At 38.9% G+C, this 27169-nt stretch overlaps 1 protein-coding gene across 3 annotated transcripts in view; it reads left to right on the top strand.

Moving 5' to 3' along the window:
- Positions 1-27169, top strand: part of LOC109039742 (calcitonin gene-related peptide type 1 receptor) — a 164117-nt gene that overhangs the window by 28119 nt on the left and 108829 nt on the right. For all 3 annotated transcript variants that reach the window (XR_011900195.1, XM_072302231.1, XM_072302230.1), the window contains exon 2: positions 4843-4984. The gene's annotated coding sequence lies outside the window, so the exon portion shown is untranslated. The remainder of the gene's footprint in view (positions 1-4842; positions 4985-27169) is intronic.

Genomic DNA, 27169 nt, shown 5'->3' with positions numbered 1-27169 from the left:
TTTCATTGTTTCTGAAATCTCCTGAAACATTTCACATGAAATTTCAAGATTTTATTTTTCATGAAAAATTGCAACCCTGGATCCCTCCCCTACAATATTGGCACATATGAGGTATATAATGGAACCTGGTTCCAATTTAATTCTTATAATGAAAATATGCCATCCACAATATTTACGAGCCCCTTTCATTGTGGGAAATGTCACGCAGGAGTGCGGGTTGCGCGTGACGAAATGAAGGCGCTTTCCGCTCCGATGTAAAACAACAAAGAAAGCGAGGGAAGAGGGCAAGCGGCAGGATGCAGCGATGATATTGATATTAGACGTTTATGAGGGACGCAGTGAAAAATCATCGTAAAGCATGAACGGCACGATTACGCTCAAAGAAGCTCGCTGTTTACCGGAGTAAAAAGAAAAGTTGCTCGAACTTTAATTCGTCCCCTCGGAAACTTCCGACGAAAGCTCCCGATACCCGATACGCGACGCCAATCGTCGCGGGAGAGCAAGAAGAATAAAATCACAAGGCGAGAGGGGAGTTTCAGGCGATTGTTTTTCTTTCATTTTTTTTTATTTAAATGTAAATATTTCCCACGAATTGATTTATCATGTAATGGAGGAAACTTTTAATGAATTACAAGACGCTCCGAATATCTCACGCGCTTATTTTCTTGACAAACAGTGAGTTTGATTGTGTTTGTCGCCCTGGCGGGGTTGAGGTACTCAAGATTGTTATTTTCCAACCTCTTAGGCATTGATATCGCTGGGGTAAAACGTGTTCGATACGATTAATTCGCACGGGGAGACCGAGGTGTCCTTGAACTCTTTAAAAGCGTTTTGTTGTAAGACCCCTCTTACTCTGGACCGAGTTTTTGGAACTTTTCGTCAGAAATTGATTCTCTCCTCACTTTAACGTTGGGGAGCAAGGATGAGAGTTCATGTAGGGGAAAGTTTTGGTACTCAAAACGTTGCGTAACGAAGAATTTCTCGCATGGTTGAATGAGGCACGTTAAGAGATCCTTTCTGTCCTGATGAATATTTTTAAAAGAAGTTGTATACCATCTTCTGGTTTGTCCCCACAATTGACCCCGATGAGAATTGGGAAACAACCGTTTTACATTTTTTTTGAATAGCCTGCACAGTGATGAATTGATGAATTTTGATTGGATTATACACTATGATGTTCACAATATTCGGATCGCCAAAGAAAATATGAAAATAAAGAAGAAGAAAAAACCAACTACCTTACGTTTAATATTCCATGTAAACTCTTTGTTAATTGTTATTTCTTTCAGCGAGAGCTTACTTTTATGAAATACATTTTTTGTTGACTGGGGGCAACTTTGAATACTTGTACTTTTGTGTAACTATAGCACGCTTTTAGAAAGAAGAGAATAAAGCAAAGTAACAGAAGAAAATTCTTAAATGTAAGCGCACATTATTTTATCATGGGCATGACCAAAGACAATTCAGGCGAGTTTTTACATACCGCGAACAGGGCCGGAACATGGGCCGCGGCCCGTGGCGGCAAATCTATAGGGGGCGGCAAATTTTGCAATTTTTTTAAATGTAGGTATAAAAAAACATCGGATTTAGAAAAAAAAATACAAACGAGAAAAGGCGACCAAATCTTTCATTTTCTGAGAGTATAGTAATTTCTAATTTTGTCGTCTTTCATCAGTGATACAAGAGACAGCACCTTTAATTAGTCGAGTTAAGAGAGAAACCAAACACGTAATTTGGCCTGGAACGGCGCGACTTAGAAATAAATGATGACGAGGACTTGATTCGAAAAGGAGAAGCCCTCGGCGCGGCAATCGGCATGTAACACATATTAGCGCCTACAAGACTGCACGAATACTTCACGCACTGCATCAATCACAGTGCGGTCATTGCGGACAGCGTGGAACGGATAGCGCCTTCAAGAATGCATGAATACCTCACGCATTGCGGCAAACATAGTGCGATCAGCGTGAAACGGATAGCGCCTACAAGACTGGGTGAATACTTCACGCATTGCGTCGAACACAGTGCGGTCTGCGAGGCGCGGCGGCGCGGCGGCGGAAGTTAAAATAATTAATACACAATTATGTTTGTTCTTTCATAATTTTTAGTGTATTTTCCGAAGGAAATACACTATTGCGTTCTCCCCTGATGTCAGACCTGGACCAAAGACCATGTGATGAGCATCGATCATGGGTCGTAGATTTTTTTTCGTTCATTTCTTATGAATGGAAGGCCTTGACCACACAGAGATAGGTTTACGAAACTTAACTTTCGCGCAAAGTTCCGTGACTTTTTCTAGTAGTGTTGACAGGGCTTTCCCAAAACATGTGTTCAACACGAGTAAACGCGTCTCATGCACCCCTCCCCCGCTGGCACGTTCATTTGATGGTTTTTATTGATGTTTCAAAACGAATGAGAAGGAGGCGGCAAAATACAGGCGGCCCATGGGTGGCAAGTAGGTAAATCCGGCCCTGACCGCGAAAAGAATTATAGGTTTTGGATGAAAAATTTACGCTAATTTAAATGCGGTTATCAAATTAGCGAAAACCACACTATTTTCAGAGAAATACATCTGAAAAAAGTGCATATTCTCCGTAATTTGCATGGAAAGTATGAAAAATGATATGATAGGCTGACCTTTCAAGGTGATCTGTAGCTCTTTACAATCTTGTTTTTGAGCTGTTAAGCCTCTGAATCGCTGCGGTGCTTGCATTCTAGTGTTCGGAGGGGGGGGGGGAGGAGAGGGGGGTTGAAAGCAAAAAGCGCAAACTTTAAGATATGAGCGCTCAATAAATTACACCTCATATAAAGGTAGGTTCATGAAATCCATCATGCCAAGTGCTCCAGAGAGGGGGTGTATTTTTCTTTTTTTTTTGTTCTTGAAAGCGAGACCGTAGTCATCCTCATTCCATGAAAATCCCCAGGCATGCAGCACCAGAAAACCCGGACGCGCACGGTGTCTGGAGGGAATCAATTTGTAAAACCCACCAAATACCCTATCCTACAAGCCGCCGCGAAGAATGAAGAACTACGTCAAATAATTGAGCTATCGTACAGAAAAAAAGGAATTCAATCCTTTGAGGGATCGAACGATTTCCTCTCAAATGAGTTTTCCTCCTCTGATGGAATCTACAAAACCTCATTTTTAAAGCCTGCACGCTGTAGAGCGGAGAGAACTTTTTCGTTATAAAAAACCCGACAGCGTGCTTAGGAAATCCATTGATTGCTCCCGCATATAATCGGGAAGGCATCGGGTGAGGCAAATCTTTTGAAATTAATTTTTCCGTGATTTGAGTGTCACGAATTGCAACTGTCAAGTGTGACCTCGTCCTACGGCTGGACCTGTTGCTCGACAAGCTTTGAGAGGAAAGCACGATGTTGGTTACGGAGGGGAGGCTACGCAGCTCTGCCGTGCTAAGGAAAAACGCCGTATGAACATTCGAGAGTTGCCAAGTTTCCTTCGATAAAATGTTTATTTTAGAGAAAAGTTATGGATATTTTTCCTTAACATTTTCAGAATCTTTAGGTGAGATTGTGAACAAAATTAGCTAAAAAATTGGGAAGAAAACGTTAGTAAGTGTACCAGAAAATTCGCGTTTTATGAAAGGAGATTTGGCAACGCCTGAAGGTTCATACGGCGTTTCACCTTAGCAGGGCAGAGCTCCCCTTTATACGTCCAGATCCAGGGGTGTATATGACTCGTGCTAATCCGCCGATAACTGACAAGCGCGATAATTTTATTTGCGTGAGGATAAGCGGTTGGAGGCGTGGTGGTTCCGTGGTGCAAGTTTCCTTCGAACTAAAATTTGTTTCTCCCTTTTATTTTATTGATTTATTTCCTTATTTTCTATTATTTTACTTGTTTTTCCTTTCCCCCTTTCCTCTGAATTTTCTAGGTTTTTTTTCACATGATTCGTAACTCTAAGGATTATTTTCCTGCACAAAACACCCGGACCTGTAAATGACATTTTACCAACCAAAAAACTGCGCGAGAAAGAAGTTGAAATAAATCATGTAGAAAATTAAAGGATGACACATTTTGTATTCAATTTTTCTGGTTTGCTACGTGGAAAAGAGGTTTAATTTCTCATTTTTGGGGGCCTCTGAACGAGGCGGGGGTGAAGGCACCCTGAGGCACGTTCTTGCATCTCAAATGCACTCCATTTTCCATTCTCATTTGCATTTTCAAATCAGCTGATAAGAAGGACATTAACACTTGTAATTGACACACAAATCTATGGGTCCACTTTTGCCACTCGCAGAATGAGTAAATCTACTTAATATCACTGGTGGTCGATTTCCGCCCATGTGTTCAAAATTAAGATTCAAAACAAGAGTATAAGGAGGGTTGCGGCTCCTTAGTTATTGAAAAAATTGCTCCCCCCCTCCCCTCATGCAGGATGTGCTGTTTTCGCATATTTTTCAGGAACAAGCGATGAGTGCATTTACAAAACCATTTTCAAGTAAAATATTTTAAGTACGGTGTATTACTTGCCCGAATTACATTTTGATTTAATTTTTGATGAACGTAGACTCAAATCACTGCGCACGAAAAAAAATCAACTCTGAAACTAACAATGAGAGATAGCTCTAAAAATTCTAAATATTTCGACCGCTTTGTAAATATTTTTTATTTTTTTTTTAAAAAATGTGTTCGGATGCTCAATTTTTAATAACTTCGACCACTTTTCAATTCTCGCGCATTTTAGCTAGTTTAAGCTTTCACAATAATCTGAGTGAGGTTGGAATCATTAACAGTAACATTTCTGCATTTTTTAATATAGATTTTCCATTCATTCATGTTCCTAAAACAAATTGTGAATATAGCGAATTGATTTGCAGATTTTGATTCGAAGTTGCGATTTGCCGGAGAAATTGCTGGCGGGTCACATCTTGACATTCGAGTGGAGCGACTCGGATAAAGTCCACAAAGTGATCAATAGAGGAGCCTACTAAGTGCGGCGTGGTCAAGATTGTCCAAAAGGTGAGCTAACTTTTCACTCATATTAAAACTAACTTTCCCTCCACCAATATACTGCTCCATTTGTGTTAGATGTGGCGTGTCCCAAGAGACAGATGGAATATTTATGTGGCAAGTTCTAAAAAGCAGACTGCGGCATTTATACTTTTCGAATGAGTGAAACGTAACCGTTCACGATTATATTCAATAATAAAATAAATTTCAAATCGGGTGTATGGTTCACGTATTGCAGTTGATAAATCATTATGCAGCAATTTTTCCGTCTGCGGGCAGATTATTGAAATTGATAGACAAAGCTATAGACAAAGAAGACATAGGAAGTATATATAGAGCGATAATATTGGGTGAAATGGGTGGTTCCTGGAGAAGATGATGGACTAACTATAGGGTCTCTCGTGAGGTGCCTTTAATTAGTCTATTACCTACGATCTACTACCTAAGATCACGCTGTTCTCTGCAATTGCCGATTATTTGAACGATTAAAAATGACTGCACGAATACGTTGCTAGGCTGTGTGCTGTTAAACCATGTTCCCGATATTGCTCAGAAAGAAAAACTCGGAAAACCAAAAGTCTGGCGAACATGTCGGGGTGAGAGGTGGAGGAAAATTGGAGGAAATGTAGGTGCGGCGAGTGATAAATCGAGAGAAATCAGTGCAGCGTGGGCGTGGCGGCGCGCAGCAATTTCCTTCAATTGAGCGAGTAGGCAATTTGAGCTCCGGGGTGTTGAAATAGTGGTATCATATTTAAAGCTTACCGCTCACGACTTTCCCCATTTGAAATAATAACACGTGCACGACATATCTGGGTGTTTTTCTCGAAATCAACCGAATGCAATACATTTCAAAAATAAATTTTGGTATAAAAAAGTAAAAGAAAGGGTTGGGCGCGACTTTTACTTTTCTCCTTCGAAAAAAATTTAGACGCTCCACCGGATTTACATTGACGAATTTCCATCATTGCGGATACCACTTATTACTAGGGTTTTGAATTCCTTACACTGCCTAAACATAAAAAGTTAAAATCTTCGTATCGTTAATATTGCTGAGACCGGCTGATAAAACGAAGCAGCTAAAAAAAATACTCAAGTTAATCAGTTTCTCCCTTACTGCCAAATTTGGATATTTATATGAGATAATATTGTAGAGTAGTTTCTGAGTTTTTTTCTCCATTTTTCTTGCAGTGTCTAGGTGTAACGTTGGCGTCAACGCGTTTAGAATTACCATATTTGATTTAATCCATCGTTTTCAGACGTCTCTGAACAGAAAAAATTCTATCGTAGTATGTTTTAAACCGTTGAAATAATATACCATACATATAGAATATCGATGGCCAAAATCGAAAGATCTGCGCTCGTATTTTATTACTTGAAAGTATGCGTAACTTATCAACTCTGTTCCTTCAGAAAAACAAAACAGACTCAGAGATTTCGAAACATCGCGTTCGCGATTCGCATCTCCCAACTTTAGGTATTGATATGATTGTCTCGAGATATTTTCAACTCAATCAATCCGCAATTAAATTAAATCGGACGTTTCCACGAATTTTCCCTTCGTCGATAGATTTCAACGACGCATGGACCGCCGATAATCCGAGAACATCGTCGAAATCTTACGATTTTCAGCGGAGCGGTCGGCGAAGACTCTGCGATCTAGCAACGCTAAGGCCTCACAAACACGGATCAAATTTAGGGGGTCGACCGGACTATATATTCATTCTTAAGCTCCGGTAATCCGTTCAAGGCACGGGGTAAATCCTTCCCCGGAGCCCCGAGGGGAGAAAAGGGATTCGCGGCGAGGGGGAGGGGGGAGGGACTTATTTTTCAACCGGATGTATGACAAGTGGGGCGCGGCGTTCGGTTCAGGGGGTTGTTCGGGGGTTTAATCAGGTGCATTTAAATACGGATAACACTTACGGGCACGGATGCTCGATCTCAAATCTGCAGGTTTTGAGAACCGCGTACCGTCGTTGAGTTTCGGTTGGAGTTAGGTGATTTTGCTCGGAATCTCTGTCGATCCCGGTCTTACTAGGTGTTTACGAGGTGAGATTCGGAGGAGCGATGTGCGGCTTGTTATGCGGGTTGCTTGTCACCCGTCTGCGCTTTGAATTATTGGATATTCCATGAATACGAGAGGGTTAATCACCAGTTTGCCTTTACGGATTTTTTGTATTCCTCTTAAATATACGACCGTCCACGAAAAGAGGGATTTTAGTTCACAAAAACTCAAAATTCGTCGTCTACTGACGAAAGGAATGTATCTCCTTCCAAGGTTGCAAAATTGACTCAAGCAACTTCACCTTTAATAGAAAATGACAATGCAGTTTTTTGCTGATTTTTTCTCACAATCAGAAAAACAACAGTAACATTTTCAGTCAGAGATGCCCAACAGTCTCCTAGTAAAAAATATACAATTGTGAGAGGAAATTTTGCAATATTAAATCGTAGTTACGTTATTATGTCTGGGAACAATGAATTGAAAAATTGATGTCACAATGAAAGAGAATTAAGTACCTAACAATAAAAAATGTTGTAACAAAGATGTTAAATTACAAAAAACAATAAAAAGTGTTTACAAACATGAAAGTTTTGTGAATATTTTGAGACCAAAAAAACCAAAACCTGTTAAACTTAACGGGAGTTTTGGCGAATTCAAGTTTGTAATTTAAGAAATGTCATCTTAAGGAAAGGATGTTCGATTTTCAATCTGTCATTATACAATTTCCACATGGAAATGCAACCAAACGTTCTTGATTGATAAGAAAATGAACTTAGCCCTTGAATGCCCAAAATTTTTTATAAACGCTAAGTCCCAAGTTGGGTCAAATCGACTTGTATTCGAATACATAATTGATTTTGATAGTTTTTGAAGTAATATTTATGTTACTTCTATTCTTTTGAAAATAAGAAAGAGGGTCAATCTGACCCGGCCTGAGATTTTTAGGGATCGCTTCAGACCCTTCACATGTGGTTACATGACTTATTTTTTCTCTTTTTTCCCCAATAATTATTATTGATTTTGGCATATCCTAGCATATTTTGAGCAAACTTAACTTTAACTTTTTTCATATTTCAAAACTAAGAGACACCTGACAAAAGGCACGAAGGCGTGAACTCGAATCACAATACCAAGCTCTATTCTGCTAGTGAGTTGTCCTTCAGATTCAGCAGAGAAGTTTAAAAACGAGGCCGGATCAGATCTTCCCTCCCTTTGGTCATGTTGCTAACGTAGCTCTTAAAGCATCACTACAAAAATGATACAAACGGAACACAACATGGAAATAGAGCAATTGAAAGGAGGCGCGTTGGCCACGGCGCAGAGATACAACTATTCGTGATTGATGGATGTCCGTGGTGCATCCACAAAAATTGAAGGCGCGATGGCTCGAGGCGTGAACCCGCGATCTGCTCTATTCTGCCGATAAGGTGTCGCTCAAATTCGATAGAAAAGTCAAACAACGAGACCAGATTACAGTTCTTCCATCTTTAGCTGTGTTGACACTTGATTTTTTTCATTTATTTTTCAATTTGATGTCTGGTTCTTTCTTTAGGATTTATGTGTAGACCATAAATTGAAATTGTTTAATCAGCCCGAGATTTTTACAGAGCCCTTTTCAGGTGTCTAGCAAAAAATTTCGCCTTGACTAAGTGCAAATAAAGTAGATTTGTGTAAGAGGGTCCCTTCAAGTGTAGGGGCAGATTTTTTAAAGACAATGAATAAGTGTGGCAATTCACGGGATTAGGAATCTCAGTCCATCGAGGAAAAATTCTCCGTGCGGCAATTTGTGACCGGTTTGGTTAAACAATTGGATCGAGATATTGACGAAAAACTCTCTGTAAAGGCCTGAAGAATGATTCGCCGGCAGTTCGGTTTATTTTCGTGCCGACAGAGGGCGTAACGCTGCATTATTTATTAGATTAAAATTTTGAATGGCTTCTTCTCGGAACTAAGTTTTCTGACCTGCAAAATTCAAACCGTCATAATTCCTGTCTGGTTTGAATTCCTTTGCCCCAAATATTTGTAGAACGCTCTTCTATGCCCCGATATTAATTACTAAAGTTTGAGTTCTGTGGAAAGTGGTTCCTTTTCCTGTGAAGCACTCAACTGGTCTCAGTTCTTCCTTGCAACAGAAGCTCTAATTAAATTACGCTGTAATAGAAAAGTATTGCCTCTTTTAAGTGTCAGTGGTGCAGATATGAAAGAATTCTAACTTTTTTGCTAGCAGCAGTGGTTCAGACATAAAGTATACGTAGTACATTTTCGGGTAGAGGGTAGAACGGGTGTAAACCTTATTTTTGGGGGTAAAAAGAGATCCATTCCTTTGGATTCTTTGTTCTAAACTGAATCCTCTCATGCGTTTTTACGCTGATACCAGGGACGAGAATGATTGATTATCGGGATTTCCCCCTTGAAGCTACGGCAAGGAATCGATTTTCATAGTGTTCGTTGCGGACAGCCTGTTCATCGATGTTTTTCCACTGCACTGGTTTAAATGGCAGATTAATCAATACATCGTAATGCACTCGACGCCATTGGCCGATACATTCATCGATATCACAAGATACTGGCCAAACTTTGTGTTTGTGGCGGTTTGAAGTTCATAGTGCAAAAACCGTCGTTTTGAAAAGTGATAATGAGAAAAAAACTGTCCAAAGTTTTAATATCCGCTATTTTCGAGGCTCCACATTTCTTAAGTAAAGTTGCGGTTTTTCGTCCGTTTTGTCACAAAAGTGTACTTGAGTTATGCAACTTGCTATTTGAGTTACTAGACGGTGTTTTCCTTGAGAAACTGTAGTGCCTATTTTTCGCTCCATTACTCGAGAAAAACCGCCCTCTTGAAAAATTTGCTCCCGTGAAGCGAGGCTGCTCTCCCCGTCGACGGCTACACATATGAACCCTATGAATTTTGTCCAAAGGCCCGACCTCAACCCACACGATGACTTGAAACATGTATGTGTGAAAAGAAACTTGACTGATGTAGACCTAGGAGAACAAACATATTTTTTAAACGCTTCATCATGAATAATTCATCAACGGGGGCAGGAATAGAGTGATAATTCACGGCGAAAAACATTACCCCTCTGAATTATTTATCAACCCATCCGCGCTTTCCACGGTCATAATCGTGTCCTGTTATTGCGTGGATTGAGCGTCTCGCCTCGATATTTGACACGCGATAATGGAGTCGGAACGCGTTACCGAAACAGTTAACCGATGTAACGCTTTGACTCACAAGCAGCTACATAATCCTCAATAATTATACGGCAACAAAGCCCAAAATTTGAACCCTATAAAATGATATAGACTCAGAATAAGGTCCTCACGAAAAAGTTGAACGCCCCGCGTAGCAGAGTTACTTACGTGGATAAGACCCTCTTAGAGAGAGTATATTGACAGGTGTAAAAATCCGAGAGACTCAGCCATGGCAAATGAGGCTCTAAATAAAGTATAAGGCCTAAAAGGGCGGCTTGATCATTACTTTAAATATTGTATCCTTCGGACCAGTTCATTCGTGTGTTATCTTCATAATCAAGACCTGTTCGTGGGTCTCACAAAAAGTTATTTCGAACACAGATTTGAGTCAATTATTTACATTACTTGCCGAATTTTTCATGATGTACCTTCGCAAAGGTTGGCTGCCCTTCTGAGGCCTAATGCCACCAATAAATGACATATCCATATTTTTTCTCAATAACGATACCCTGAAGTTTTATAAAGTAGAAATTTGATGGCAATTAATAGCAATGGGGTAGTATATGCATTGAAGTAGCACGCAAAAAGAAAATTTTACATGTTTTACATCACTAACGAGAGATAATTTTAGCAAAAAGTCCTTTGAATCCATATTTTTACATATTGACGGTGTAAATCCGCAACCGCGTGTCTTGGTTTGCGACGTTGTAGAATTTCTGTCATATTTTATTTTCTAAATGGAAAACTACTCCACAAACATTTTGAAAGACTACCGTGATTTTCCTCTCTGTGCGAAGAAAATTCTGCGAAATCTTCAAGAAATAATGTCGATTTGTTCTCCTCTGAAAAAATAAAATATGAGCGGAGATTTTTAAACACCATAAACGATATACGTGGTCGCCGACTTGCATATAAACATTAAATTAGAACAAGGTTAAGACAGTTACACTAATAAGAAATGAGTTTTTGTCATCATTACATATTAGAGCTTTGCAGTATATATTTTTCATTATGACTCTTCATTTATAGAACTTGTCTGATAGGAATTAGAAAGAAAGAAAGGGAGTCATTGTTTTGGAAAATAAAGGGCGTTATTATAAAGAATAATTGGCAAAAAATGGACCATAAACGAAAAATAAGAACAGATGAGAACGAAATAAGAGAGAAAGAAATGAGCTTCACAGCAAACTCAGATTCTACCCGTAAAAAAATCTCGAATTCTCGGTGCAAAAATGGAAAGTAAAATTGCAGTTCAAAGTAGAGAGTTTATCGCAAGGTCCTCGGCGAAGCTGTTTATTTTCCAATTTTCTCCTCGACTCGCCCAACTTTATCGCACAGTAGAAACAATGCAAGAAAAATATGAACCTCGGCTAATGGCGTTAGGCAATAAAAATATTAAAAATGGCTGAATAGCTCTAAGACATGCAACCCGATCTAGATTATAATTTTCAAAAAAAGTGATTGAGAAGTTCCAACCCAATGCTTAAAATTAGCCTGTAAGACCGGCACAAGCCAGGTTAGTTTATGTGTTTGATACAAAAATTATTCTACATATAGTACGAAAGAAACTCGAAAAATGAGGTTTTTATAACTACTTAGATTAGCATACAGAATATCTTGTACAATTTCAATGTCTTTATCTTTAGGGTAAAAAATTCGAATTTCGAGACAGTGACGGAGACCTCCTTCCGTGTCCTAAAAAATAAGTCGCGTGGGAGGTTTATCTCATTAGTGTGCCAACAGAGAACGTATACCCCTTTATGATCCAACAAGTTTGGGCTCTGATCATGACGGATTGTAATTTCAACTAAATCGGTCTTCAAACTACGTATTTTGAACTCCAGCCTTCGCCCTCCCAGAGTTCGTTCTAACGTCTTGGCCATTTTTGTCGCATAATTTTTTTAGGATAATATTCTCTATGATCAAGTATCAAGAACTCAGTTTTGAGTTTCTGTAAATTAAGGTTCTTAATCTTGTAGACGGTGTCATACAAGAACTTCAATGCAGCCATCTCTAAAGCTCCTTGCGATCCACCGTGCGCCAGGCACAGGCGGGCAGGGCTGCGGGGGGTTGTTTGATCCAATAAAAGTGGAATGCCTGCAATTCTGTGGCCGGTAAGCCGCGCCTGATGCGTATACTTCCCGCCGCGCAACTCCACCTATAAGCACTCAGCACTCTGTGATGCGACCTTTGCAATACAAAGGAGAGGAAAAGCAACTGGTTGTTTCGCTCGTCGAATGTGCGCCCCTATTGCACTCGTACAGTGAGATCCTCCTTGTTTCGATCTCCTCAGATTTAATTCCGAGCTCGTGAGTCTCGTATTCCGCTCTTCTTTCCTTGGTTGACAAATCGCAACCAGAGGCAACATATTTTAGAAACTGCGCACCAACGATATAATAAACCTGACTAAGTGGTACAAGGGGGAGGGGATAATACACGAAGAAAGAAACCTCGTGCGTGGGACCCGAAGTTTAGGTCATATGGATCTCTGAAGTTTTCGGATCGAGCATCCGAACACTTAAGGTCCAGCTGCTGAGGTTCGGATCACACATCTGAAACTTCAGTTCTTACGTCTGAAGTACTTCGGTTTTCACATCCGAAGAATTTCGGTTCTCACATCCGAAAAACTTCGGTTCTCACATCTGAAGTACTTCAGATGTAAGAACTGAAGTTCCAGATGTGTGATCCAAACCTCGACAGCTAGGCCTTAAGTGTTCAGATGCTCGATCCGAAAACTTCAGAGATCCATATGACCTAAACTTCGGGTCCCACGCACGAGGTTTTTTCTCCGTGTATTTGGGAGAACTTATATTAACGATGTATTCTTGTATTGTGTTACTTTAATTCCCCATATAGGAATTTGATAGTGATAAATGGCAATTAAGTAGTTGGCTATTACAAATTCAAAAATTGTGCGATGAAAATAGTCAAAAACAAGCGGGAAAGTTCTAATACTGTCGTATTAGAAAAGCGCTCAGGTGTTAGTAAATGTATTTAATGAAGAAAGGACGTATAAACTCCGTCGACTTGGCTGGGAAATGGAAATAAAACATCAGCTGATAGCAAACAAAGGTTACCAAGGAAACCGTAAACGCGTATTTTTGTTTCCCGAAAATGAGCTCACCGTTGAGCTCATCAGGCGCGTTTTTTTTAGGCTTCATTTGAGTTCAACGATCAATTTCGATAGAAATTACTCTACCGCTAAGAAATTTTCTTATAGACAAACGATCGAAACTACCTGCGCATAACGTTAAAAGCATAAAATACAGTTTTCACAGCTTTATTTATTTTAAAAATGGACCGCCTCAAAAAGCCTACACATCGATGAGCTGGTGCGCCATTTAAACGCATTAGCACTGGTATACTAGTATTCAGAGGCAAGTCGAAATCAAAAAGCGCTGCCTATCGGCTGAGCGCTTAATAGCGATTCCATTGCAAAAAATTGCAAATAGGTAAATGGCTATTTCGTATTCAAAAATCGAACATAACTATTTTTAGCAGGTTTTTATTCCACATGTAGATTAAAATTGCTACAAGGAAAAATTTGATAGTCGTCACAACCAGCGGCTGGTTAAAAATGCGCCAGCCACCGTGCGGTAGTGCGGTAGTTCTCGTAACTACCGCACGGTGGTTGCAACAATTTGAACTAGCTGCTGGTTGTAACGACTATCCTATTTCTTTCTGTCTATTTAGTATACGTTTCATAGAAATAAATAGGCAATGAATTGACTATAAATAAGCCCCTAATTTTTTCATTTTTAAATCTATTTTCCTGCAATTTCCCATAGCAGAAAAAATTGTAAAATATTTTCTGAACTCAGCTCTTTAAGCATTCCCAGATGAAGGAATACGATTTTTTCGTGCAAATCCTCCATTGCTTAATTATTATACCCCCTTTCTTATTGGCCAGTCAGCCTTAACCTTGACTGAGTGAGCTAAGCCCTGACCTTGTCTCCACAAAACCACGCGGGGAAAATATAATCGAGAATAGAAATTCCTCGACGCCCGTCGTGCGAGTTCGTAGAAATGCATCCCGATAAAAATCCGCCACTTGTCGCGTGGCACGTAAAGAGAGAAATAATTAAAGGGAGTGACAGCTGACTGCATTCGCACGCTTCATCGCCCCGCAAAAGAATAAAATAGTGGCAGAAAAGGAACGAGAGGGCAAAGAGGAGAGGGAGGGAAAGTCTCATTCAGTCGCCTTGAAATTGGCCTTTTCAAGTGATTTTCATAAATAGACTTCCACCCGCTCCGGTGCAATTAGTTTGGAGAATCGACTCGAGTTCATCCGTTAAACGACATTGACATCCAATCATCGATTCAACAGCGTGAACGTTAATGTTGCGTGATCTTGAAAAATTTCGCGGTTGCAGTCTCCGCTTGAGAAAAGAAAGATCCTTACGGCTGATTCTTGAAATTTATTGACAAAGCTATAGACAGAGAAGACAAAAGGGATATGAAGAGAGTCCATTGGTGGCTGCAATGGACAAAGGGGTTAGGTAATAGACTAACTAACGGCAAATTTAAAAACTTTTGAAAAAGTACCAGACTAGTCAAAGACTAAAATATACAATTTAAAACTCACTAGTCCGAGGGTTTGTTAATCCCTGTGTCGCGTCCCTGAAGATGACTGGAGTTGTCGAAACGCGTCGGATTAACAAACCCTCGGACTAGTGAGTTTTAAATTTTATATGTATTTTAACTAACGGCAACCCACAAGAGACCCTATAGTTAGTCCATAATTTACCCTCTTAGTCTATAAGAACCACCCATTTCAACGGAGAGGATCACTCCATACTCCCTATGTCTTCTTTGTCTATCGCCTTGTCTATCAATTTCAACAACCAGCCCGCGGTAACCTAAGGTCTTTGAACAGGACACGAGACTAAGAGACTCGTGTAGCAGAATTTCAAGATTCATAGTGATAAGTAAGCTGCGTATTAAGCAAAATTTTGAGTTGAAATTTTTCCTCGTATAGAGTCGAAAAAATGGCCAGACTCGGAACTTGTGCACATACTGAAAAAGTCTCTTTGCAATGTATCTCTTAATTTCAGCAGATTTTTACATAAACTCAGCATTTTTTGAGCCTCGTATCGTATGCTAATTTTAGCATGAGCACAGGCAAAATCGAGTAATTTATAAACAAAGACGATATCTTAGGGTTGAGAACCTGAGCTAGCTTCTAGTTCAACGCAAAGAGAAGAGAACTTTCTTAACAATGGAAAAACTTCTAATATCCATACAGCCGCCTATCAATCATTTTCTACGAGAGTATTGGTGGTTCATGCCTCTTTGAAAAGCATAATGCCCGTCATACCACCATCTCTTCAAATTTTTGATACTGGAGTGCGTTCGCTTCTGACATTTAATCCACGGTGACGAGGATGCCTAATGTTTATACGACCAAACGAAGACTTTCCTTGATTAGGAAAATTTTCGCATGTTATATTCCGTCCAAAGATTCCGTCACGTTCCGGCCAAAGTATCACAAGCGCCATGCGACGTTTGAATATTTCCACCTCTATTTTATATTTTTACAGAGAGATTGTTCGACGATGGTGTCTGAAAATGTCACTGAAATTTCTTTGTGCTGCCGCTGAAATTCAGGGAAATTTTCGGACAGTATCGTTGAACAATTTCTCTGTAAAAAAAACAAAATGGCAGCGGAACTTTTTAAAGGTCGCATGGCGTTTGTGATACTTTGGCCGGTAGGTGCCGATTTCGTGCCGAAATGTACTTCTTGCGGTCATCTTGCTTTACAAATGAAGCAAAAGAAGCAACAGCTTCGCGACAAGATTTGAGAAGTTGACCCTTTTTATGTGATTTCGGGCAAGTTTCAAGGTTTCTGAAAGATTGTCTCTTATAACAAGGTTTATCTCCTCGAAATGAATTTGATTCTCGGTAAAAATTCGTGAACCATTGTTTATCAATATAATTTGAATGGATCTCTTTCCCACAATTTTGAAAACTGTTCGCATTATAAATTTTAATTTATTTCATGTAGTTTTGGTAGAATTTTCTCAGGTTTAAATCAAGGCACATCGGTTGGTAGTTTGAAATTGTAGATGTTGAATCTTTTTCTCTGCATCCTTCTGCTCTTGAGAAATGCCATATTTTAATCCAGAAAAATAATTTTTTAAATCAAGCGTTGTACCCTGAAAGCGTTGAACAAAATCGTATCAACATTTTAAAAAATCCAAAGGTTGCTATTCTAAAGATATTGTAGATGCGAGTATTATTTGTATAAGCATAGTAGAGGAACGTAAAGGAGATCGGTTTCTTCTGAAAATAATTTTTTACAAATATTTGATTTTTAATTTTCTCCTCAATTAGAAATTTTCCAAAATAATCTCACGCATAGCTATGTTACAAATTTCACGAATACCTATCGGTAACGAACAGGAACAATTGGAGGAATTCCGTACATGGCTTTGAGCTCTTTGCTTTCAGAGCATTTCATAAAATTTATTTATTTTAAAAAAAGGAAAATTCGCCAAAAATTTTGCTTCTCCTTGCATCCAATTTTTGAGACAAGTAATAAAAGAAATCGAGTATTTGTTCGTGCATTTGAAATACCCCAGAGCATTCAATAAGACTGTATACACGAAGAAGTGCCCTTTACTACCGCCATCAAAAACAATTACAAAAATATCCACTAAGATATCCCTTTATTCAAAAGCATTGAGCTCGGATCATGAATTTTATAAAAATGTTGAAGCTCGTGGTCTTTCCGCGGATACAGTGTTGCCAGTTTTGTGGGAATACAAGTTAATGCCTCCCAATCGACCGATACTATGCCCCTGGACTTAGTTCATACACTGGAAAAAAACCACATTGGATCTAGAGTCCAGACTCTTGAGAACATCGACAAGAAAAAATACTCTTGATTCAATCAGATTTAAGCTCAAATCAAGAACCAAGCCACTTAATTTGAGCGGATTTCCTTTTCATTTAAGCTTAAATCTGATTGAATCAAGAGTATTTTTTCTTGTCAATGTTTTCAAGAGTCTGGACTCTAGATCCAATATTATTATTTTTTTTTCCAGTGTATCGTTCGGACATAATATGTTATTTGACCAAAACTCCTGGATGTTTTTTTAGAGGTCAAAGTGTTTTATTTCTTTTCATTTTGTCATTCGGTAATGGTATTTTAAGTTCATCGCGTTGCTTCATTTTTTGGGATTCGACAAAGCGTAAACACGAGCGAAAAGTTGTGGCATAATGTTGTGAGTTTGTTAAAAAAATTTCACATGATCAGCCCAGTTCCTCGATTAAATTCAAAGTAAATTTAAGGACCTATTTAAATGTCGTGTCTATGCTCCTCCCTGACTGGTTTACCGATTTTAAGCCTTCTATGGGGCCGTTGTGGCCAAACGTAAATAAACTCGCGTTATGAGAATTCGTGTATCCGAAGTAAAAATGAATGATACTTACATGAAACAGAGATTCTCGAAAAAAATAGACGTTGAAGTTCTAACTCATTTCTGGGGTGGGAAATTTAAAAAAAATTATTATGCCTAGAATTCAGGAACCATTTTGTTTGTTTACGTTTGGCTATAAAAGCCCTTAAAAAGTATAAAACTTGAGGATCAATCAGATAGCGCCGAACTTATTCTCATACCGAAAGAATAGAGACGGTAATACTCTGCCCATATAGAGCAATATGTTCGCTTCTGTACAATGCTAGGTTTCGTAAAACATATTCTAACCTCCTTTTTGGTCCATCATTAAAAAAGAAAAACAAGCGGGAAAGTTCTAATACTGTCGTATTAGAAAAGCGCTCAGGTGTTAGTCAATGTATTTAGTGAAGAAAGGAAGTATAAACTCCGTCGACTTGGCTGGTGCGCCATTTAAACGAATTAGCACTAGTATACTAGTATTCTAGAGGCAAGTCGAAATCAAAAAGCGCTGCCTATCGGCTGAGCGCTTAAAAAACAATACTTTTCGGCGTAAAGATAACCTCTATAACGAGTCACTTATTGCAACCATGAAAAAGGTGTGATTATAATTTCAGAATGATATTTCAATCATTATCATTTTTCAAATCTCCTCGTGAGCTCAGAGTTCAAGTGATGCGTTCAAATTATCTCAATTATCCAGGGATTTATACGCTTTCATGAGTATATTCCGAATTGGCAAAGGACAGTTCCCAAGACCCCCAAAGATCCATGTCTCTGGCAGTAAGCCAACACTTGATAAGTAGCGGTACTTCCCATCGCATGGCACTAGATGTAATGAGGTTAATCTGTAAATTATCAAAAAATTAAAAATATTCTTAAGATGTCAGAGTTCTTTGTGGCAATGTTTTTGCGAATTTTTTTGAAAAATTAACTTTATCATTAGCATAACAATACTATTATGAAATAATTGAAAATTATTTTTAAAAAATTTCCGACGTATTTAAACGAGTATTTATGCGATGAGAATGTATTTAAGAATATACTCTAAAACTTCATGAACACAGGATACGATAGTTTTTTTTTTAAAAAAAACGAACGATCAAAAATATTCTAAAATTATGTATATCAGCAACTTTCCAATATTTTTAAAATATTTCAGATTTTACTAAAAATATTCTCGCTTTTAGGCATTGGGCGTGCTCTTGTTCAGTCCTGAAGAAAATTGGCACCGCACGGCGGCGATCACGTATTTGGTTATGAATCAAATAAATTATATTTTCCCCACGGCCACTCGCCGCTGCACCCCTGAGCCGCCCCCCTCCCCCGAGCTTGCTCGAGCTATTCCACCTCCGATTCGCCTGATGGAGTTTCCAGGCGAGAAAACAAACACACTCCTCGTTCGGAAAGTCAAGTATCGTTATTATTGCTTCCGCTATTAAAAATACCCTGATTAAAGTTTTACTATTGTGTCGGGAAACGTCGCATGGTGAGCAATGAATCAGCTTTTGCGGTCGAAAACTTTTGAATACGTCGCTCGAAGGTGCCGAAATAAATTTTGATTGATTATTGAAAAAGGAGTTGAGTCTACGGAGGAAAAAATTTTAAGAGCAGTTTTCTTCGAGTTGGGTCAACAGATCGGATTTTGAGATTTCAACGACAAACTCTCTTTAGTGCCCTAAAGAGATAAGTTGTGGTAGGCTCTTTTTTAAAAATTTATTTCGTGAAGGGAAAAGGACAATTTTCGAATTTCGCCAATTGGAGGTACCAAAAGAGAAGGGATTTTTCTGCTAAAGATAAGGTATTTTCTGGAAAAGCAGTAAAAGTACTTTATGTTTTCAAGGCAGTTTTAGTAGACACGATTTATGCGACACAAGACTAACGATATGGAAAGTTAGTAGATACGAAAACGCCTTCAATTGTGACGTGATACCTCACGCGTTCCGGAGAGTTCGAATAGTTGTATCCTTGCGCCTTAGCGGTGCGACGGAAGTAACGTCCTCGCTTGGTTTCTCGGTTTTCCTGTGCCGCTACTGCAGTTTCTACCGTCAAGACTGTAGTTTAAGGGCGCGAAAGTCAGGATTGTATTTCGCAAATGCGTAATTTTTGCGGAAGAATTAAAATTTAAGAAGCAAGAGGAATTTCGCTAAATAATAAAAATAAATCAAATCAACAATACAATGCAAAACAATTTAGTAACAAAAATAATGTGTATAAAAATCTTAAAAGAGCACCACATGATGTCCGAGCAAATTTCGATTTCATAATCAACTGGAACGAAAGCAAGACACAAAAAATCAAAACAAGGGGATGCGCTCGTAACCCTGGCACTAGCTCGTAAGATCGGCCATTCCCTTTATTCCATGCTCCGAATGTTATGGGACACGAAAATCCCGTTGTGTAAAGAAAGTGCACCTGAAAACGCCTTCAAATTGGGCGAGATACCTCACGCGTTCCGGAGAGTTCAAATAGTTGTATGCCTGCGCCTTAGGAAGGCGATGGAAGATTAATATTGAAGCAGCTTTCCCGCTGGCCTTTTCGGGTTATTCCTTTGCTACTACTGCAGTTTTGACCGCATAGTGTAAGACATCTCAAGCAAGGATTGCATTTTACAAATTGAAAATTTGTAGGTAGAGAAGAACTAAAAGTAAAGAAGCGGTAGGAATTTCACTAAATACAGTTTATTCGAAAACGCCTTCAATTTCAGCGTGATACCTCACGCGTTCCGGAGAGTTCAAAAAGTTGTATCCTTGCGCCTTAGGAATGCGATGGAAGATTAATATTGAAGCAGCTTTCCCGCTGGCCTTTTCGGGTTATTCCATTGCTACTACTGCAGTTTTGACAGCATAGTGTAAGGGATCTCAAGCAAGGATTGCATTTCGCAATTTGACAATTTTAGTAGAGGAGTTATAAATGAATATGTTGAAGGAATTTAACTAAAAAAAGAAACTTAAATCAACAGTATAATGCAAAGAAATGCTACAAAAATCGTTTATGAAAAGCTGAAATTAGATCCTAATCACGTCCGAACAAATTTGCCTTTCCATAAGTTTTGATTTGAGCCTTGTCTCGTTGACCATTTAGGGTGTACTAGTTTGTTGAACCATGATGATCCACAATTCCTCGATTTTAGCACATGGAAATAGAAATGGAAAATTGGCAACGCTGTAGAGCCTAAACGAGGGGTCACTTCAAGTTGAATTTTTGCATGGAAGTTTGCCTTACCACTTGTCCATTTGACCAACGTGGGTATCCAAAAAGGGGCTAAAAACAGCCTTTTTTTGTCTAGGCTCTTTCTGGATTTTGTCTGGACACCGGATATAATCCAGAAATGTTTGCCAATGCCACAGAGGATCAAAATTTTAAGTAGGTTTTTCTCCAAAACCGTTTTATTTAACTTTAAACTTAGAACGGTTTTAACTTTGGCTTTAATCTGCAGGTCAATTCAATTTTTTATCGGATTAAGGTCCAATTCTCCTTGGACGGTCACAGACCCACTTAAAACAGTTGCTGAAAAATCTAAAACACAGTTACTCACTAATCTAAAAATTGTGTTTTCCTATCTTCTAACCTAACACTCAGACTTGGGAGTGATTGTGTAATAGATATTTTCTCGTCTGTTCTTTTCAAACATTTTAATTAAAACATTTGGACTGCTACTATACTTCAGGTTTATCCATAAAAGCACCTATCTGCATGAGAAAACCAATCGTACACATCTTGTTTATAAAATATGCCAGAAATGGTAAAAGTTAATTGTAAAATGCAGTCTAATTGATGTTCATCGTGGAGAGCTGCCTTACCTAGAATTGAACATTTACAACGGACTTCAATGATGTTGCCAATTTGCACAAATTGCCCCTGCTAAACACTTTCCACCCTCTTATACTTATTTCCTTGATTCAAACGTCAAGAGACGATTTTACAACCGGAATAATAAAAATATCTCCTTTCTGATTTTACGGAAAAGATTCTTTTTAAAATAAAACATCTAAGGCCAAGTTATGAAAGGTAAATAATTGAGACTCGAGAGTCAGGTGGCCCGATCCTAGTTCTCGCTTCCTCTTAAGACCTATCAATACTCATCGTTCCTGAGTGTATTCATTCAGTTAAGTTTAAAAAAAGGATTCTTCTTTCGCCGTTTATTTCCGTCGATACTATTCTCAAAGATACAGCATCAAGGAGGCTTTCACTGGCGGCATGGCGTAAAGTAAATACTTAACGGAGTGGATCTGAGAGCTGAAACATCGATGGAATTTGATAAGTGAGAGTGTGAACAGGAGCTATCCTTTATTTCCGCATTTCTCAAATGACAGCTCACAAATGCGTGGGTGTGGATATCAACAAAAGTGTCACTGGCTCAGAGACGATAGGAATTCGAAGGCACCATTTCTGGCCGTCTCTATGCCTCTGCGCCGTTATTTTCTTTTTTCCCAACATTTTCTCGAGGAAAAATATTTTTTTAAGAAGCTATTCCGTGTAAATCTGACTGTTTATTCTTGGAGGGATGAATCGTTTTCCCGTCTTCATCTTTAAAAAAACCCTGGAAGCTCTTTGCAAATGGTAAAATGTTACTAGTATGATAGTCGTATGACTGTTTTAGACGGAATCAGCATGGCTACATCACGAAATACCTAATTTTCTCACCAGTTTTTTCTTCTTCTTATTTACCCGGAAAACTGAAAAGAGTTTTGCTCTGAAATTTTATTGGTGAAACTTTGCGTAGCTCACACTTAGTCTTTGTCTGGTTTAGTGTCTAGTTAAAAAAAAGAGAGAGAAAAAAAACTAGATACAAGACAAAGTCAGGCAGCGTAAAATTATAGTTAAGCTGATTCTCATTGAAGCATTTTACTTGTTTTATATACTCTATGTTCTTAACCCTGCCTTAAATTGTAGAGGATGACGTTGGCGAACATTGACTTACCAAGGTAGACATTATAAATGTAAATATAGAAACAGTGACAATCTTAGCATGTTGGCAACGCTGCTTTTCTCTATTAAAAAGTATGTAAAATAATCTATTCTAGAATAAGCAGCCTGTCTTATCTTCAACCGATATTTATAATGGATTTGAATAGGAGAAATGAAGAGTTGCCAATTTAGATGAAATTGGCATAGGGTAGACATTGATGTAACCATGGCCACAGGCAGCTATCTATCTAATTACTTCAATTAGAGATATTAAATCTATGACTCACATCATTTATGCTTTTGAAGTTTAAATGAAATGAGTTGGACTTTCAATCAAAAACCCTACTTCCTCAGAAACAAAAACAAAAAAATAATTAAAAATGAACGAATAATTACTTGATGAACACAGAAAACTTTCCTCCGGCACACAAAGTTTCTTGTTTTATTAACTTGCTCAACGCTGTGACAATCTTCACATTTATCTCTAATGCCCGGCATATTTTTCACAGCTTCGCACCACCCCCACCAACCCTTCATTCGGTCGGAGAACAAAAGGAAAGAAAGAACCGGACCCAATTTCCATAAAAAATAACGGGCTCTCCACGCGTTTTACATACCCTCTCGGACGGCGAAGAAAAAATCCGCGATACACCGGAAAAATTGGGTCAAGTTTGTGAAAAACCCGCCTATCCGTCTAATTGGACGTGTCCATGTCCGAGCTCCGCACACGTGTAAAACGGGCTTCGATACTTGTGATGATACCGCTGCCAATTATAGTGGAGTAACTTTAGCACCCTGTTGCCAAACGTCCCTGACGCTCATCACACAAATCACAAACCGAAACAGGTGTATTCCAGCAGGCGTGGCAACCTCGTAGACGACCACCGGACCGGACCTGTCAAATCGATCGAGATAACCGGGGGAAAATCGCGAGGTTCGTGGGGTTTCGGGGGGCAGTTTGGCGGCGGAGCCATCGACCTTGCGTTTAATGGTCATCGTAGCCCGCGTATAAAACGGGGTGAAGATAAAAAAGCGGAAATAAAACGGGCTTTTAATGCGAAAAGGACTCGCACATACACTCACACACCCTTGCACACGTCACAAGTATAAAAAATTCCTCGGGAAGGAGCTTAAGAGTTGCCGCCCCGGATTATCCGGTGTCACAGGACGGGGCTAAGCTCTTGTCGATCGCCTCGGATCGTCTTTTGAGAGGCTCAATTAACTGTATCCCGATCGAGTGGCCTCGATGTCAGCAAGTTGGGTTTAGAATTCCTTCCTATTCGTGTCTATCGACGGCAGAGGAGGCACTCGTCCATGGAGGCAAACTTCTCAGTAGCGAGATATTTGTCAAGTTGGATTGGCAAGAGAGATCGTAGTTCAATATTGAGTTACTGGTATCAACAGGCTGATAATTGGAATTGATGGACAAAACTATAGACAGAAAGGACAAAGGGAAAACGGAGCCTATACCGTTGGTGAAGCAGGCAAAAGAGGGGAAAAAACCAAGAAGCACGCAATCTTTAGTTTTAATCCATTTGTACATCGATCTTTTAGAGTCAAATACGTCAAATTTTGAGCGTTTCGTTGCGCGTACACCTCGCTGCAGCATAATAAAAGCACAAAATGTAAAAGAAAAAATTAAAGGGCTTTGGAAATCATTAAATTTGACACAGAACCACCAATATTTAAAAAACACTCTTATATTATTATTCTCCTTTGATAAATTGATCCATATTTTTTTCCCATAAATTTAAATGAGAATAATCAATGCAGAGTGTGCAAACATTTCAAAATCATGAATTAAAAAACGCTGACAATGCGAGTATAAATATTAAAGCCTAATAGAGCGGAGCGGCGCGGCGTGCACTGCTGCCAGCGCGAGAGGCTCACTGGCGCCTACAAACCTAATTGGATACTTCACGCATTGCACAATGCTTGAAGTATCCACTTAGGTTTGTAGGCGCCAATGCAGATTGTGATGATAGGAGTGTATTTCAGGCTTTCCCGACACGGTCATCGTGATTTTTGTGCTAGTAAGTTTGCATCTGCCCCATTTAACCAATTCATGGAGAGAGAAAAAAACAGGTGGTGACCAGCCAGTGATTTTGCGCAACACTTGATAATACTACGGGACGAGACCCGATAAAATACCTAGTCTTTAGGAAAACGACGGAGGGAACAGGGAAATTGCGTCGAGAATTTCAGTCCGTGGAGCAGTTCTCACAAGGGTCACACGGTAGGAGTTACAAAATGGCAAATCGATGATCCAATCTTGCACCATTGGCCGATAGGAGGGAAGGAAAGGATATCGCATCGTTTACCCACTTTGGAAACCTCACTTTACCCGGCTGAAGACGATTTAAGGATATGGTGCCAAACTACTGGCAAACGTACCGAAACTCTCTATGCATAACGGTTTTGATAAGATTCTCTGTACCTGCCGGCCGATTGCTGGATGGTTATCGAATAACCTGAATCGATAAATTGCATTGCTATGATAGGAGTTTATCGATCAAGGTCATTTGATAACGATTCAACAATCCATGCGGTGCTGTAGTCATGCCTTTGTCCCTGGTTTTACTTACTTACGTAAGGACGGAGGGACAAATCCTTTACTCTGGACTTTATTTCCAGCGTTTTTTCTATGTCTATCACTATGTCTGCCTGTGTGGTGTGACTCTTTAATTAGCTTCGTCAAATTAATGGTTATTAACTTTAATACCACACCGAAAAAATAAGTTTGTTTTAAATATGTTTTATTTTGATGATCTGTATGATTTTCTTTTCGATTAAAATGATTGATAATGTTTTGAACAATTAAAAAAAAATACAATTCGGGTATTCTTAATTATGGAAAATCTTTTCCAAATTTCAGCAAAATGTTTTTTATTATTGCTTTCAAAAATCAAAGATAAATATTTCCAAAATATGTTTTTACAACATAAACAAACATTTTAAAATATGAGAAAAATAAGTATTAATTATTTTTCTTTAAACTTCAAAAATATTTTTATTAAACCATTCAAAATAATGCCTGTTTTGAAATGATTATGTTTGATTATGTTATGTTTTGAAATGCCTTTGAACGTTTTATGTATGCTTTTAAAATGATGGAAAATCAATTTCAAACATTTGAAAAAGCATAAATGCCACTTTAACTTATATTTTCAGTTGTTTCGAGTTTTTTCCCCGGTTTAAAAAAACCTCTCTGAAAAATGTTAACGCTTTCAGAGATATTTGAAAAACATATTTTATTAAAAAAGGTGAAAAGGGTCTTTGCGGAAAAAATGTTTTAATCCTTTTAACTAAATGTATCCAAGTCCGGATGAAGTCTTTGGAAAATCTTAAATGTAGATAGTTACAAATATATTTTCCCTGGTAAAAATTGGCGATAGGAGCTGCGTTTCAAAATAACATAGGAGTTCTTATAGCCGACCTAAAAAAGGCTATCGAAAATCATATAGCTGGCTGTAGAAAGCGGAGCAAATCATATAGCTGGGCTATACGAAGCTATAAAAAAGTATACAGTCGGGCTAGAGTTCCTATCGCCGGGCTTTACACTTTATCGCCTGGTTGTTGCTTTTTCGACATCGATTATAAAAGGCTATAAAAAATTGTGTAGAAATTCATGTGCTTTGGAAATCATTAAGTTTGATACGGAACTACCTTAATATTTACAAAACACACATTATATTTTCCTTTAAAACACATTTTTTTTTCATCAATGGGCCTGTTGCATGCAAGAGATACAGCCGTGCGAATAGACTTTTTAGAGGTTAAATGACACGAAAATTACGATGGTCACACTAAAAAAAGTCTGAAATACACTCCTTACTGCGCAATTTGCGTTGTTAGGAACGCGCTTTTTCAAATTTCCCGCGTCTGGGGGCAGTTTTCTAACGGCAACTCGCGGCTATTTCCGGTCAACTAAAACTGACAACATAACCTAAAAATCGGAGCTCGTGATATCGTGAAATGAAATGCAGAAGGATTGCGTTGGATATTTAAAAGTTGATCGATTTCGTTACCACATAAAGCGTACATGGACCACTATATGAGATCACGTTGGGTTTGTAAACAAACTGAAGGAAAAAATAACAACAACAACAACGACTCGGCATCTTCCGGAAATCACCGAGCCCGCCGTTTGCTCGTTTCCGGTGATTAGAAAACTGCCCCCAGACGCGGGAAATTTGAAAAAGCGCGTTCCTAACAACCAAAATTGCGCATAAGGAGTGTATTTCAGACTTTTCAATGAGACCATCGAATTTCGTGTCATTAACCCAAAAATCTATCCGCGGCTTATCTTGCATGCAACAGGCCCATTAAAATGAAATAGTCCATACAGAGTGTGCAAACATTTCAAAGTCATGAGTTGAAAAACGCTGACTCCGCGAGATTAAATATTAGAGCCTAACACAAAGCGGAGCGGCAACGCAACGCACTGGCGCCTACAAACCTAACAGGGATACTTCACGCATTGCGCAATGCGTGAAGTATCCTTGTTAGGTTTGTATGCGCCAATGCGTAGCGTGCCACGGCGTCTGAAGCAACTATTTCACACCAGAGGTATTGCACAGTATCATAAGAAATTGAGGGCGCTCCAACATATTAAGAATAACAGGCATCCTTCAAAAGTACGGAGCTTTCCTCGCAAAATAAATCAAGACACTACGGCACAAAAAGATA

This window comes from Bemisia tabaci, chromosome 7 (assembly GCF_918797505.1).
Source record: "Bemisia tabaci chromosome 7, PGI_BMITA_v3".
In the NCBI taxonomy this organism is placed as follows: domain Eukaryota; kingdom Metazoa; phylum Arthropoda; class Insecta; order Hemiptera; family Aleyrodidae; genus Bemisia; species Bemisia tabaci.
This window is presented reverse-complemented; position numbering and strand designations above follow the sequence as displayed.